This window comes from Pelodiscus sinensis, chromosome 1 (genome assembly GCF_049634645.1).
Source record: "Pelodiscus sinensis isolate JC-2024 chromosome 1, ASM4963464v1, whole genome shotgun sequence".
Taxonomy (NCBI): domain Eukaryota; kingdom Metazoa; phylum Chordata; order Testudines; family Trionychidae; genus Pelodiscus; species Pelodiscus sinensis.
The window spans coordinates 129,293,828-129,310,301 of NC_134711.1; the positions used below are offsets into that span (position 1 = coordinate 129,293,828).

General features: G+C 41.6%; 1 protein-coding gene across 1 annotated transcript in view; it reads right to left on the reverse strand.

The window, feature by feature from the left end:
- LOC102453877 (potassium voltage-gated channel subfamily KQT member 1-like) overlaps positions 1-16,474 on the reverse strand; it is a 723,768-nt gene that overhangs the window by 374,574 nt on the left and 332,720 nt on the right. The gene's annotated exons all lie outside the window — the stretch shown is intronic.

Genomic DNA, 16,474 nt, shown 5'->3' on the forward strand with positions numbered 1-16,474 from the left:
GAAAATATGCAAATGAGGTGAAGCGGCGAATATCGCCACGCCTCGTTTGCATACTTAATGAGCCACCATTTTGCACAAGGGGCTTTTGTGCAAAAAGGAGCCGTCTGCACAGCTCCTTTTTGTGCAAAACCCCCCTCTTGCACAAGAGCCATTCTGCTGCTTTTTTACAGATAGAATGGCTCTTGCGCAAGAGGGCTTTTTTGCGCTAAAAGGAGCTGTGTAGATGGCTCCTTTTTGTACAAAAGCCCCTTGTGCAAAAATTGCTGCTCATTAAGTATGCAAATGAGACACAGCAATATTCACCACTTTGCCTCATTTGCATATTTTCTTTAACAAGAGGGGGCAGTCTAGACATAGCCTTAGTGTCAACATGAAATTGCCCATTGGGTTTTACTTTTGCCCAATCTACAGTGCCCTCTGACTTTGCAAATTTGCAAGTCTTCTGCATGAAACACAATTTCGACTGACATTTAAACTAACAGACAGATATTACATAACACCACAAGATATGGTACTGTGAATTGAGACCATTGTTTTCTCAGGTTTCAAGGTACTAAATAAAATAAGATTGACAGAATGAATTCATAAATAGCCTTTTAATGACCACTTTTTGGAGGACAGAGATCTTTACATGTGGTACATTGTGGTGGGTACCAACCCGTCCTCCTGATTCTTGACTGCTTTTCACTTTAGATATGGAGCACTAATGTTATAATCCTAATATCAGTGTATTGAGCTATCAATGTTAACTTCTTTAACTTCCTATCTACCAACTTTTCATTTTGCAGTCACAGCAAAATTCAGTACAAGGGAAAGCTACTAAGAGAACAAAGTTTAAGATGTGGAACGTTTGGTTTTGATTCTTTAGAGGCAAGTCTGGAGTATTTTACTGCACTCGTGGTCCAATAATTTTTTAATGTTACATTTATTAGGGAAGAAAATTAGGGTATTATTTTTTATGTTGTTCACACACAGTTACTAGTCAAGAGAGTGCTTGCTTGCCGAAAAAGTAGTATTTGAACATTCCCTGAATACTTATTGCTGAATTTATTTTTCCATTTGAAATTTTATTTTTTATACGTTCAGAATCAAATCCATCTTCTGCCATGATTCTGGCAGTAGATTGTCTCAAACAGACGAGCTGGTCCCATTGTGGTGGATTGAGGGAGATAGGAAGCAGCGAAGAAAACTCCTTGTGAGCATAGAGCCCTACTCTCTGGATACATGGTATGCTCCTTTTAGGGTGCAGTGAGGGTCATAAGGTACCAATTAATCTGCTGCTGTGCAAATACACTAGCTATTGCCTACAGAATGGAGGGGTACAAAGGTAATGGACATAGAACGCACTCTGTGAAACTGGCTGCAGAGTGGATCTACTATTGCTTCTTATCCTAAAGGGAGGAGTCTTTCCGCCCGCTCCAAGTCTACCCAATGCTAGTTGCTCAACGTGGGAACAGGATGTGGCCTTTAATGAATTATGTATTCATGTCTCCAGAGCTATTAATTCTAAATCTTTACTGATGCCTTAGCTCATTCTGCAGTACTAGGAAATGTTCAGCATTCTGCATTGCACTTTAAATAGCACAGTTCTCTGCATAATTTTGTCTCAGTCTCTAAGCTTAAGTGCTGACAGGCTTAACAAGTTACAGTTTGCCCAGCTTGCTGATGCAGCAGGGAACTGCTTTCACACACTTAGCTGTACTATTCTGGAGATATGGTAATGTTTAGTGTTACTCTACGAATGTACAAAAATAATTTGTCCTTAGCTAGTCCCATTTAAAGCACTGAAGAGACAGAGGCTACAAATTTTCTTGCAGTCTCTCGGATTTAAATCATTCTCCCACTGTCATGTATATTTACAAACAAATGCAGATAACCTCTCCCTTCCATACATGTGGTGTTCATATAGAAAAGATTTATATTTTTTTCTGATACATTTCCCTTTATTTTATAAATTTATCACTTCAAGCCCTGATAAAATTCCCAGTGGCTGGAGCTAATTAACTTTTTAATTAAGAGTCTCTGCATTCAAAAAAGTTTATCCTTCCTTGTCTGGCTACATTACTTTTTCCAAGAAAAGTTAGTAATTACTGTCTGGGTCATCTTGCAGTTGTCAATGGAGAGTCTGAGGGCAATGCTGTTTCTGCAATGTTTATAATTGGCTGTTTGTGACACAATGTAGCACAGCCAGGAACCCAACTAAGGAATGGAAAAAATCAGAATGCCCAGAGGCAAATATTATGGTGTAAGTACAGACGTCATATGGCCTGATAAAATCTTTGGAGTAAAGGACCTCCTAATGAGCATGATAAAACTTAAAACAAATGTCAAAGTAAATAGGCTGAATGTGGCATAATTATAAATACCCTTTGGTCTAACCAAACCCGAACCAAAATGCATAGATTTCTCAAGCCATAGGATTCTATACTTCCTTACCACCCAAGTTGTATCATCATACCGGCAGCCAGAAAGCAGATCTGTAGCAAATTTGCGGTTAATATTTCATGTGTCCCTGAAAGTTAGAATTTAGCACTAGAAAAAGGTATTGTATTTGTCATCTGAAGATGTGGGTTGTGCCCACAAAACCCATGATACGGTCTATATTTTTGGGTTAGTCTCTAAGGGTACGTCTACACTACAGCGCTAATTCGAACTAACTTAGTTCGAATTAGTTAATTCGAACTAAGCTAATTCGAACTAACGCATCTAGAACTAAAAACTAGTTGGAATTAGCGTTTTGCTAATTCGAACTAGCATGTCCACATTAAGTGGACCCTGAACCGGGCTTAAGGATGGCCGGAAGCAGTGCCGGCAGGGCATCAGAGGAGGACTTAGAGCGTGGAGATGCTGTCTTAGGCTAGCCGAGGGCTGCGCTTAAAGGGACCCGACCCCCACCCCAGACAGACAGTTCTCAGGGGTGCCCTGCTTGCAAACCAGTCCTGGCTTGGAGTGCCCACACTGGGCACATCACAGCACTCGGCCATCAGCCCGGCTGCACTTGCCGCAGGCTGCCATCTGGGGAGAGGGCGCAATTGGGGGGCTGCAAGAGAGCTTCCACCCCCAGAAGCCCGCAAAGCCAGCCCAGTCCTCCCCATCGGGGGCTCGTACCCCATTCCTCCCTCACCTCCTTCCACTTACCTTTCCCTAGCCCCTTTTCTTGATGTACAAAATAAAGGACAATTGTGGTCAAAAATGGAATCTGTCTTTATTGAACAAAACTGGGGGAAACTGGGAAAAGGAGGTGGGAGAGGGGAGGGCAACTACGATGATATGGGGTTGGGAACAAGTCCCATATGAAGAGAGGCTAAAGAGGCTGGGACTTTTCAGCTTAGAAAAGAGGAGACAGAGGGGGGACAGGATAGAGGTCTCTAAAAGCAGGAGTTGGGTGGAGAGTGTGCATACAGAAAAGTTCTTCATTAGTTCCCATAAAGAAGGACTAGAGGACACCAAAGGAAAGGAATGGGTAGCAGGCTTCAAACTAGTAACAGAAAGTTCTTCTTCACAAAGCAAAAAGTCAACCTGTGGAACTCCTTGCTGCAGGAGGCTGTGAAGGCTAGAACTAGAACAGAGTTTAAAGGGACGTGAGATCAAGTCATGGAGGTTGGGTCCATGGAGTGCTATTAGCCAGGGGGTAGGAGTGGTGTCCCTGCCCAAGGTTTGTGGAAGGCTGGAGAGGGATGGCACGAGACAAATGGCTTGGTCACTGTCTTCGGTCCATCCCCTCCAGGGTCCCTAGGGTTGGCCGCTGTCGGCAGACAGGCTACTGGGCTAGATGGACCTTTGGTCTGACCCAGGATGGCCATTGTAAGCTCAGGGCTCAGGGTCGGGGGTCTCAGTGGACCCCCTTGATTTTCATGCACACCTGCTCCTGGGTGGCCAGGCTGGCAGCTCTCCTGCCCTAGACGGCCACTTTCCTGTGCCTAGTGCGGAGATCGTGGACGAGGTTCACGATGTCCGCACTAGCTCTGGCGGGTGCCCGCCTCTTGTGGTCCCAGGCAAGCTCCCGGAAGCCGCCAGCCTGGTCCCGGGAAGAGGGGGAGGGCTGGGGGGCATCGGGTGGGTGTCTCGAGCCATGCCAGGTACAGGGTCTGCTAGCTGGGTGCTGGCAGGCTTGCACCTGGCACGGGCACCATAGCCAGCCCGTGCCCCTTTAAGGGGTCCAGGGCCCGGAGGGGGGCATACGAGTTTCCCTGGTGTTGGCCAGAGTGGCCACCAGGGAAACCTGGGGAGGGCTAGCCTCCCACTAGTTCAAATTAAGGGGCTACACACCCCTTAATTCGAACTAGCTAGTTCGAACTAGGCTTAATCCTTGTAAAATGAGGTTTTCCTAGTTCGAACTAAGCGCTCCGCTAGTTTGAATTAAGTTCGAACTAGCGGAGCACTAGTGTAGCGCCTATGAAAGTTAGTTCGAACTAACGTCCGTTAGTTCGAACTAAACTCTGTAGTGTAGACATACCCTAAGGTGCTACAGGACCATTCGTTGTTTTTAATGTTTTTTTTAGTTACAGACTAACACAGCTACCCTTCTGAGACTTTTAACCCTGAAGAGAGGTGTTTCTCCCATCTACCTGAAAGGGGCCACATTTATAAGGCAAAAGGATAATTTAAACTCCATGTACATTCAATCCTTCACCTCTCTGTTCAGAACACCAACAAGGCTATATGATAGTAGGTATGGATACAGGGAAACACTTGAAAATTAAGATCAGGTTGGTGACCAAAATACTGGTTCATTTAAGCTATTGAAGATGGGTAAGGTGGTAACATAAGCTAGAGCTGAACCAGAGGTCTTAGAGGCACCATAACTCGTTAACAACCTCTTGGCCCTTCCACTGTTGTTATCCACAAAGCCCCTGGTATATTTCTAATCATGCATATTAAAAACATGTCTCAAATTAAGCACAATCTTTTTGGAAGCAAGAAAAACAGAAAAGTATGATCAATAGGGGGCCAACTAATTTGCTGGGTCCCTGGGAAAGGGTGTTGGGGGGAAGCTATGTGCTCCTCAAAGGGGTGAGACCTCAGGCAGAAGAGGCAGCGCTGGGGCGCAGCCCTGCCCCCAGCCCATAGTGCCACCCAGAGTGCACAACCCGGGGTTCGGGCTGTTGTCAGGGTAAATTCTCCTACCCCACTACGAAGTCAGAACACAGTTTCTTAGTTTCTGCCTGTGGCAGGGTGTTCTAGTGCAATTTATTCCCTTGGCAGTAATAAAAAGCATGCAGAATTACTGGATCACTCAATAACGGTTAGTGGTTTTATCTTGCATTCTTTCAGATTCTGTTTTTATAACTTCCTCATATAAAGGAACAAAACAGATTGAAGGGTAAAACCAATGGTCATCTAATGAAATTAATAGGTGGCAAAACTAAAACAAACAAAAGGAAGTGCTATTTCACAAAACGCACCATGAACCTGAAGCATAACTAGTTTTAAAAAAGAATTAGATAAGCTCATAGTAGAATAGTTCCATCAATTATTAACCAAGATGGTCACAGATACAACCACATGCTCTAATTGTTCCTCAGGCTCCAATTCCCAGAAGCCAGGACTGAACAACATGGGATGGATCACTTGATAACTACCCCGTTCCTGTTTATTCCCTCTGAAGTGTCTGGCACTGGACACTGTAAGAAAATAATTGGTTTGATCTAGTTTGGCCATTATTATGTTATGACATTCTGACTTGTTCGTAGTTACTAGCTTTGGCACAGACTTTGAGTTCCTAGCCACAGATCCTTCCTTGGCAGTTCCCTTTAATCCAGCTATTCTGGTCTCACTTTAGTCCTGAACATGGAGGGCTGAGTTTACACAATGCATTGGTTTGTTAAATGAAAGCCTGTCCTGATTCCCACTGAATGCTTTCCACAAGTACTGAAGAGAAAAAATAACCCAGCCCTACCTAAAATACACTAAAATCAGACGCTTTTCCAATCAAGGGGCATGTTTGGTGGCACAATTTATCATGAACATATCAGTTTAAAAACTAAACAAAACATTTCTACGGGCATTCAGAGAGGCCATAAAGAAAACCAAAGCTTCCCCATGCTCCACCCGCTACAATCATACAAATTCAAAATGGGCAGCAGAACTCCCAGTAGTTTTATCAGCTTTCTAAAAGTAGAATTGGCTAACCACGTTGAGCCATCTCCAAGGCCCAATATCGAACTATACGATTAATTCCCTTGGGCCTTGGCAATACACATTTATCAAACGTTACACAGTTGCTTTCATCACAGAGCTCTTATTAATCATTCCACCCTCCATATCCTAGTCTGATGGATGGTCATTTTGGTGTTCTAGGCCTACTAATCTATTTTTATAATATTTTAAGAGGAACCCCAATAGTGTTTGTAAACTACCTTTAATTAGGTCAAACCTCTTGATAAACCTCTGTTAGCTTAGGAAGTTTAATTAGGTATTAAGCTATGAAGAAATGATATTAAACAATCATAGTGAAATTGTAATTAGAATAGCACTAAAATAAAATCTGAGAGTAAAAAAATCAGTTACTAAATGAATATACTCATGATAAGCCTTCAGCACTTTTCATTGCTTAATATTGCATTGTTCAATCAAGTAATGGATTGGCTAGAAATGCTGAGATGAAATGGAATAATACCCTGCATAAAGGTGGGAGCCTACCTAACCAAAATGAGAACAAATGATCAGGAGCTTCCTCTTGCAGGAGATGCTGCACCCCCTTTGTTCCCGCTAAGGTTCTCCTCACAAAGGATAGTTAGCAGGGCTAAGGAGAATGGCCTATCAAGAGACTGCTCTCAGTAGGACTGCCTGCCCTATGAGGGTCCCGAATGGATTCCGTGGTATCTATTCAGGCTACAGGAACGACTGCAAAGCAGGAGATCAGTTGCTTACTTTGGTCTGTGGTTCAACCAGAGAGGACTGTGGCAGCACAGAAGAAAGAAGCAATGGTGAAGATTGACATTGCTGTCTGAGCCTACTAGAAGAAAGTAAGCAACAGTTTCCTTTTTGCAAAAGCGTAAAGGAACATTTTTTACCATAAATGCCAGTCCTCAAAGCATCTGTATTCTATAATACATATGAACATGCTTTTGCAAATATTGTAGAACACAAACTTACACTTTTTTTATAATGATGAATTATAACAAGACACAGCTGCTTATTTGCAAAACCAAATCATGGGTTCAGTTCACCTCTGTGTTCCTCTATCTTTGTGCCCGTGTAACTCCACCGATATCACTGAGACGCCTCCTTTGTTTCAAACTGGAGTAATGCAATGGTGATTCAGGCCTCATTCTTACAGTTCTTGTAAAGGATCATTCTTTTCCCTTATGTGCAGGGATTTATACAATCCTTTTAGGTCAACAAATTCCACATGAGTAGGTGACAAACTCGCTGTGCTACGTCTACACTGCAGATACCAGAAGTATCCCGAAATAGCTATTCCACATCTTTTGAGCTCACCCATTAATTCGAAATATAATGGGCTCACTATTCCAATGTCCCTGCAAACCTCATTCCATGAGCAGTAAGGGACGTTTTGCAATAATGCTCTTTTTCGAAAGAAGTGCTGTGTAGGCAGCACCAAATTTTGAAATAATCTACTTCAAAAGTAACTCAAAATAAGCTATGCAATTTGAGCTCAGGGTGTAGTGCAGACGCACTCTCTGTGACTCAAGGCACAATAATCTATTTATACACCACTGAAATGCAACTAAATATGCATTAGAATGCAGCAACCTCTGGAGTGAAGCAATGCAGCTATTTAACAGCACTACACAGCTATTCAGGGCAGAAAGTGAATCCCTTAGCCAATTAAGGGTGAATTAGGGTTTAAAGTAAATCTGTAATGTAATCACTCAGGCTGCAGTTTGGCTTGGGCAGTGGGATTAACACCTCTAACTCCTGCAAAAATGTCATAGGATTTTTAATGATCACAAGTGTCAGGGCCTTGGTTTTATCTGTTAGCCAAAAAATGAGTTAATGGCAGAATTCTGAATGAGTGAAAGTTTACTCTAACTGTTCTCCACAAGACCAATAAACAAGGAGTTGCAATAGTTAATCCTAGATGTTATCAAAGAAATTTCAGTTCAGTTCAATCCTTTTAATTTCCGACCTTTGGAATCCAGCCAAATAGTTCTGACTTAATAGGATCTGTAAGTTAAAATTAAAATCCAGCGTGCCTGTCTGTTTTAGTTTTTATCCCTCACTTCCTCTTAAAGAAAAAAACCCCAACTCCATTATGACTACTGTGCCCAGGGCCTGTCTTTTGTCTCTGGTCTCCTTTAACTTGTGGCAACCCCTTCCTTAAATTAAAAAAAAAATGACTATAGAATCTCACATTAATAGTCAAACCAGGAAGGTTCACAATACTGATGCAGCAGTGTTTGAGGTATGGCTCCAAAGACTTTTGGATCAAGGAAAACCTGAAAAAACTAAGCAGCATATGAAGGCTCAGCTGTCATAGCATGGCCTCAGAAGTACATGGAGCCTCATATACTGTATGACTACAGTTCTGAATATCACGCAGAATTAAGAGATTCGAACAATAAGCAACTGATGAGATAATATGCAATTTTCAAATCAGAAAGGGAAGAGCAGAGGCTACCACTTACAAAAAATGAGGACCAAACAGAAAGGCACAGGTGGTCTTAATTTCAAATATGAAGCAATGGTTAAATGTTGTCTTCATTTTAGCATTGGCATTGCTTTCCTCTTTCTCCCCTATGTTTTCTCTTCATCTTTTCTTATCCTCACATTTCTATACAGACATGACTAAGAATATTTTAAATGCCAGATAGTGCTGTTCATTATACAAAAAAAAACAGGAATTGATTAATACACATACAGAGTATTTTATATTTCATGTCCAGCCTTGGCAGACGAGTGATCTCTAAATTTGGAAACCAATAAAATAAATATTTATTTTTTTAAATAAGTGTCCAATTGTCCTCAAACAAGCCCAGAGCCAACATACTTTCAAGGCTTCTGCTCTCTAGCACAAACAACAAAGCTAGAGTTGTCAATAACTAAGAATTGCTAAGGGTAGCATCTCCAAAACATGCTGTTGAGAGAAGGGATGGCCATGAAATGTTTATCTAATAAATAAGTAACATACATTATTCACTACTAATTATGCTTAGGAAAAAAGTTCAGCAAATCTGACACATATTCTTCTTTAAAACTTTGCGTATCTCTGCCAATAAGGAATGATAAGGAAAAATAAGTTTCCACCCTTTATTACTTTTCTGCCTTACAAGAGCGCTCCTACTGTGCACTGCCCAAGACATTTCACAAGACATTTATCTCCAGGAGAAAGGAACAGAAAGAAATTCAGGCAGAGTGATTAAACCTGATGTCTCCTTTCTGCAGACACGTGCACAGGCTTAATCAATCTGACGCCAGCAGTCTCCACTTTCACATTGCCTGCTGGCTTCATGCCTGACAGATTCCACCTACTGTACATCTTTGTAGGCAGAATAAAGATGTGAGATAAAGAAAGTGAAGTGAGCCAGGAGAGCAGACTGCAATAAATTGCATGCCACCAGCCTAAGCTGCATGGGGTTCTGATCTCTGGGACTATTGCTGTCTCAGCTACCCTGCTGTGCAAATAGAGTGTTTATGAAGAGTAGATGCTTGCTCTTGAAAGCTAAATTTGCAAAAAGTTAGGCTTACTATGAATTTTCCAATCTGCGAATGTAATGCTTTCAACATTAAAGAGGCTTAATCATTTATATGCTAGGTCATCCATCCACACATAATATATTAGTCAGATATTAAGCATACCACAGTAATGTAGGTTCTTATGACAATTTACCACTTGATTTTATGCACACTGACATAAAAGGAATTTAAACACACACATCAGACTGATGGCACACTAAAGTAATGGCTGGCTGTTCACAGAAGTAATGGCTACTCCAGTCTAGACTTTTCCCTAGAGGAGAAAAAACAAACTTGCAATTAAACAAGAAAAATAGTTTGCATAATCATTGGTATGAGGGACTTATGATCTCTGACTATACTAGGGGACTGACAAAATGTTGCAAACAATAATGCATGCTGGTCACCATTGCTTACGTTCTTCTCTAAGAAAAAACAACTCTTATGGCTGGAAATGTTAGGGAAGTAGTCAGCCCATTTTAAGACAGGATTAAAAACAGACCTCGTAAAGAAATCCAATATTAACATGCCTTTCTCCTAATCATTCTGACCTCCGTCTTCTGAGGGCCAAATGGGAGACAAGGTATGGAATCAAGATTCAAAGAGCCCGGAAAAATTAATAACACAGGAAGCTGTAAGTGACATGGCGTTAATATTTTAGTATAAACAGCAGCATTGAGCATTTTAGCTTTAGTCACACGTTGGTATAAAAATTCACAACAATAATAGTGAGAAAAGTCCAGACTTATATCGAGTTCAGAGTTCTAACAAGGGACATTCCTCCTAAGCAGGGATCCTCCTTCCTAATGAGCAGCAGTTGAGAGGTATGTTCCCACTAATTTCAGTAAGTTTGCTTGTGATCACCACTTTTCCAGGCTGCTGAGAAACAAAAATATAAGTGTTCACAGATCACCTGCCAAGCTATTATGGGTCAAGCTACAGTTCCAAGTGTACACACACCCCATTAGAGAAAGCCCTGATTCACCACCATTCCATGAAAAAGCCTTATAAAATCTAATATGAAAAATTCCTTTCACAGATAAATGTAATAAATTGTAAATCATTTTTGAATGGTTGGAAATTACCCTTTCAGTTCATGGGAGGAAACTGACAAGTGAAGGCAATCTATTCTTTGTGATAAAACATATGGAAAGTACTTAATCCAAGAAAAGCAAGACAAAGAAAAAGCTCCTGATAATTATAGACCTTTACAAACTATCTTGGCATAAAAGAGATCATTCACTCAAAACCAGAAGAAGAAAGCCCAGGACAACAGGGTGTCTTGACCCTACCGATTTAATAGTGGCTACGTGGAAAGAGACAGATGGACAGCTTGTTTTAATGTGGTTCATGGGAATCATCTCTGTAAAGATTTCACAAAAAAATTTTTAAAAGGGAAGTGTCAAAGCTCATACTGAGGATCTGAAAATTAGACATCATGTCATCATACGCTTTTGCTCTGTGCTTTGTGAATAGGCAGTATAAGAGTTTTGTAAATACTGGTATTCTTCTTGTACTTTTAATAGAGAAAATATAGACACCACAGTGAAAATATAGCATGCAGATGTGCATCTACTATCAATGATGACCCAGCATCCTAAATTTGTGATCAAACAACAGAGCATTAGGAATTAAACTTATATGGAAATTCCCCAAGCCCACCCTTTCCCCCGCCCGCGTAAAGGGTGGATGCATTTTTCAGGATTTGGAGGAATATGTTTGTATCACTCATTTGTTTATTTTTAGGACAAATTCAGGTTTGAGTGATTAATATGGAGGGTCTTTTTATGGAAAAAAATGGGTGACCAAAGTAAAATAGGAAGACAGAGCATTTCATCTTAATTCTTCAGCTACCAATATTTTAAAAGCCAAAGGGCACTAAATGTAAAAGGGCTGAAGTAAACTGCAATGTAACAAAAGATTTTCAGCCTGGGGCACAGAGATAGAAGATGACAAAAGCCTTCCAAAACTCCCTTGGAGAATCACTTTAACACTGAAGCAAACTTGAAGCAGGAAAATGGACGAGTGCTCTATTATCGACTCTATTTCTCGGCTCTAATTCCAGCACTATCAAAATAGTTTACCAGCTTCTGTTTCTGCTCTGTTATGCCATTCAGTAATAATCCTGTATTTGAGATGTCAGAACCTGTTACTATGGAAATCAGCGTAATGTCACCAATTCAGCTTCATAGGACACTTTGTTGGATGAGGTGGGACACCACCACTAGCCAGAAAAGAATTGCTCTGATTAGCCAAGGCATAAGACAAATTATGAAAGAGAAAGGATATATAATTAAAGGATGATATCCTCACCCTCCATAGAGTGTAAGTGAACTGTCTGGGTGCGTCTAAAGTGGCAAGATTTTGCGCAAAAGCAATTGCTTTTGCGCAAAAACTTGCCAGATGTCCACACTGGCTGCTTGAATTTCGTTAAAAGTATTTCCGCAAATCATGCCAGTCTAGACGCAGCCCCTTTGTATAAGGATAAGAGGAAAAGAATAATTTCCCTTCCAGCCTGAAAACAAATCAGAACAGAACACCTATGCAGCCAGGTCACTGCTGCTACCTCACCTCACATGCTGTAGGAGAAAGTAATTATTACCACTCTGATCACCATCAGAGGTTTGTGTATAAAGGCTCACTAGTTATGCCCCTGCCTCCCTTCTTCACCCTCTTGAATTCCTGTGGAACAAGCCACAGTGTCACTGGACTGGCTACTTCCAGACCCTGCACAGTCTAATCATGGTATTTTCCCTGAGTTTGGGGCCTCTGTCACCCCTCCACAATGTTCAGGATTTAAGTCTGGCATGTCTGAAAGCTTTTCCCAGTCTGAAAATCCTTCTTTAAAAAGAATGAACAAAAGAGAAAGCCCTGAGCAGTAGAAACAACTACCTAGGTAAAACACAGGCTCATGGCTGAGGCATGTGATTTAACTGGGAATGTATTTAGGCCAACAGGAAATGCCACTGATAAGTTAAAGGCTAAGTGGACAACGTCATCTGAGGGATTTCAAATTCTTTAATGGGCCCATAAGGCAAAAATCCACTACTAGTCTGTGTTATACACAGAATTAATTACGGATTTGGAGAGTTATCTATAATAAACCTAAATTGGAGAGGGACAAGTTGAGGTCAAAGAAGTGATTAGTCTATCACACATGATTTCTAGCAAATCACAAAAAGCCGGATGATATTTCCTTTAACATCCACTCTGAACAGCTGAGATGTAAAATCAAGCAATACAATTTACCTAATCTTTTCTGCATGTTACAGAGATGACCATTCTATGATCACAATGGCATTGTGAGACACAAGCTGAACATTCAGATAAAAAACAAAGCAGGTTTCAGGAACTAGGGAATTTTTCTGATTTGGAAGCTGTCTCTCTTTTTTACACCAAACGTAAAAAGACTATTGTTTTTGGAATAGACATTTTTTCAGGTTTGTGAAGACCAAAAGCAATCCTTCTCACCCAGGAAATCTATAAATATGCTCTCAGAGAAGATAACTTGAGCTCAAGCAGATGTTTGATCCACGAATCAAGAGATATGTGCTGAGACATGAAGTTGAAGAAGGCTTTCTAGCAGAAGAATGGTTCAATGCCAATTTTCCTGCCTCATGTCATCATCAAAATGGCATCTGTGCCAATGAATAACCTACTATGAAGCACTGTAACTTTATTTATTATGAGTACATTAAAATTGAATTAAAAACCTCAACAACCTTGATTTTTCCAAGAAATTACTTGATGGCACTTCCAGTGAAGTATCATAATCAATTTACTTAGCTTTCATAAGAGGCGAACACACAATGCATACCATGCCAAAGCATCAAGAAAAACTGATTTAACTTGTCCCAGAAGTAGAAAAAAAAGCAAGTTCAATCATGCAGACACAGATAGATATCATAGTCTTTCCCAAGTGCAAATGGACAGCATAACAAATTTGCTGAATCAGAATGCATAAAACAGATTCGTAGCCATTCTACCTTCGTTCGGTCACAGACCTCCAAGAGACTATCACAGTTACTGACCTTTTGATGCCAGTCATTTCACTGGTAACAAGTCTTTTCTAATTTTCCCAAATCAATGAGATGTGGATACCGTTTACTGACTCCTAACTTTTAACCATTATCTGTATTGTGATCTTCATTTACAGTTGCAATATCCACAGTATACAAATTTTAGGATCTAATAGAAAACATACATGGAGTATTGGTTGAGAAGTTTTCATGTAGCCTCATAAAACTAAAGCATTACTCCTTTGGTTCTCTTCCACAGTACCAATGCATACATCTTGAACGTATGCACCCCACTAGGGCTCCAGTACAGCAGGGTAGCCAAAACTTTCTGTCAAGAATTAGGCCTACAATCCAAGAAACCATTCCTCTCACCATGACAACTGAGGTCCCTGAGCTGAAACCTCTTTGTCATCAGAGACAGAGTGTGGCTGGCAGGGCATTCTCCATTAGGGTCCTTAGCATTTAGACTAAACATCCCTGGTGTGTAAAAACCTAAGTTTGCTAAACCTTCAAGACATGCTAAACAGCAATTATTTCCTTCTTTGCCTGTAAAGGTGTTGGGTGGAGGTGCTAAGTCCAAAAACATAATTATATTTATAGACCCACTGAGTTATTTGATTTGATCTGATTTGTTATTTATATCTCTACTATTGTCCAATGGTCACAAACCACATAAAACAAATTCCATAATGATTGTTATCAGATTTATATGACTAGCGTTATTCCTGATTATATCATGAGTTTTGTGATACTTTGAGCTTTCCTTGAAACTCCAGTTCCTGAAAGCATGTGATTAGGTGGGAATATCCACTGAAAAATGTGTTACCAGTCTTTTAGATCCCATTTTTGCCTCAGCAAAAACTGTTCTGCAGTCACCCTGAAGTTATGTGAAAAGATCTCACTATTTGAAGTTCAAATATCTGCATCCAGCAAAAAAAGATCATGGAGGACATCTGGAACAATACTTCCTACTGGAAAGTACACTGAATTAGAGATACGCTATACAACCTAGACTGAAATATTTCTCAAGATTAATTGAAAGAGTGAAACACAACAATGGTGCATTTAAAACATGGGATGAAACATAAGCAACTGCTGGGGAGCAATACAATGAGAGCATCGCCTGCGCACCCCCCAGCTCTAGTGAGTTGTGGTACTCAAGACAACTCCCCCATCCATCTCTCCCCTTATGCTCCCACCCGACCTTGCTGATGCCTGAAGCAGAGCTATGTCATAAGAACATAAGAACTGTACTGGGTCAGACCAAAGGTCCATCTAGCCCAGTAGCCTGTCTGCCCACAGTGACCAGCACCAGGTGCCCCAGAGAGGTTGGACCAAAGACAATGATCAAGCGATTTGTCTCCTGCCATCCTTCTCCAGTCTCTGACAAACAGAGGCCAGGGACACCAATTCCATTCCCTGGCTAAAATCCTTTTATGGACCTAACCTCCATGAAATTATCTAGCTTCTCTTTAAACTCTGGAGGTGGAGCCAGCTGCTGGACCCTGGGCATGGGGCTGACAGCCAAATGCAAGGGGCAGCCGGGACCCGGGCTCTGGACCTGCCTGCTGCTGGGCTCTCACCCAGGGCCCTAAGGTGTTAGGTGAGCACAGGAGCTTTCATGCCCCCCATGTATCACCCCTGGGTTGAAACTTTTGAGGGTGCAGGAAATACTAGAGCTAAATCTCTCTTCATCCCCTATTTCCTTTACACACATCAGAACCCACAGAGAGTCCTGGAAACTCAGAATTTCCACTGGATGGTTCCATTTGAGGAGCTTGTCCCCTTCACTCATGCAGAACAAGCAGGGGCTTGAGTCACTAAACTGGATGACCTGAGTGATCATTGGAGCCTACAGCTGTACCCTTTGCACTCCCTGCCGCCTTCCTGCACCTCATTCAGCACAGTACCTGAATGCCTGCTGGTTGGGGCAGGATCAAAAGTACAGATGGGCACAGAGTGCCAAAAACATCTTGCCCACTAATTTCTGGGTGGCAAAGGGGAGGTAATGGACAGAGCACAACTTTTTTTTTCTGCTCCCATTCATAGTCCACAGGGTAGAACCTTGGCACAGAGTTGCTGGTGCTCGAAAGGGAAATGAGCTTAGCCTCATCTGTGATGGATCATCTGACACTAATCAGCTAGGGGTCAGCTAATTATTAAGGCCAGCAGAGAGCTGCCAGGAGCAAGGAGGCTCCTGAGTCAAGAGCTATAAGAAGCAGGTTGTCCCTGGAGCAGAGTGCGACTCTCAGGCAAGTGGCCTGTAGAGTGAACATTGAAAGGAAGAGACAGGCCCCAGCAGAAGACCTCAGGCTAGAGGGATGGGATGATAGATGGGCTGCTCAAGTTTTCTGAGAAAGAAGTTTAGCAAAGCCCAGAGAAGGGGGCCTGAACCCCTGCCTGCTGGTACTCTTTCCTGGGCTGAGGCAACAGGCCCACCGTGTACAAAACTTCAACTCTGCAAGGTCTGGGGACAGGAAGATAAAACGCTTCATAGGATGTCCCACGTGAAAGTGCGGTCTGTGTTTTCAATCAGTACACGCTGAAGCAAAAATATCATTGAAAATGAAGGTGAATTTTTGCTTAATGATGAACTAAAAGCAGCTTAGAATTTGGATTCTAATTAGACCAGTTTAAACTTTCTAGGCCACATGAAGCTAAGATTTATTAGTGGAGGCAGGCTTGTTTCTGCTTTAGCGTGTCTGTTGTCCAGATAATCACACTCAGTACAGCAACAGCGCAACCTGACTCACCAGAATGAGGTTTCATGAGGAATAAAGGAGCGATCAACAAAGGCATTCCCTGTTGACCAA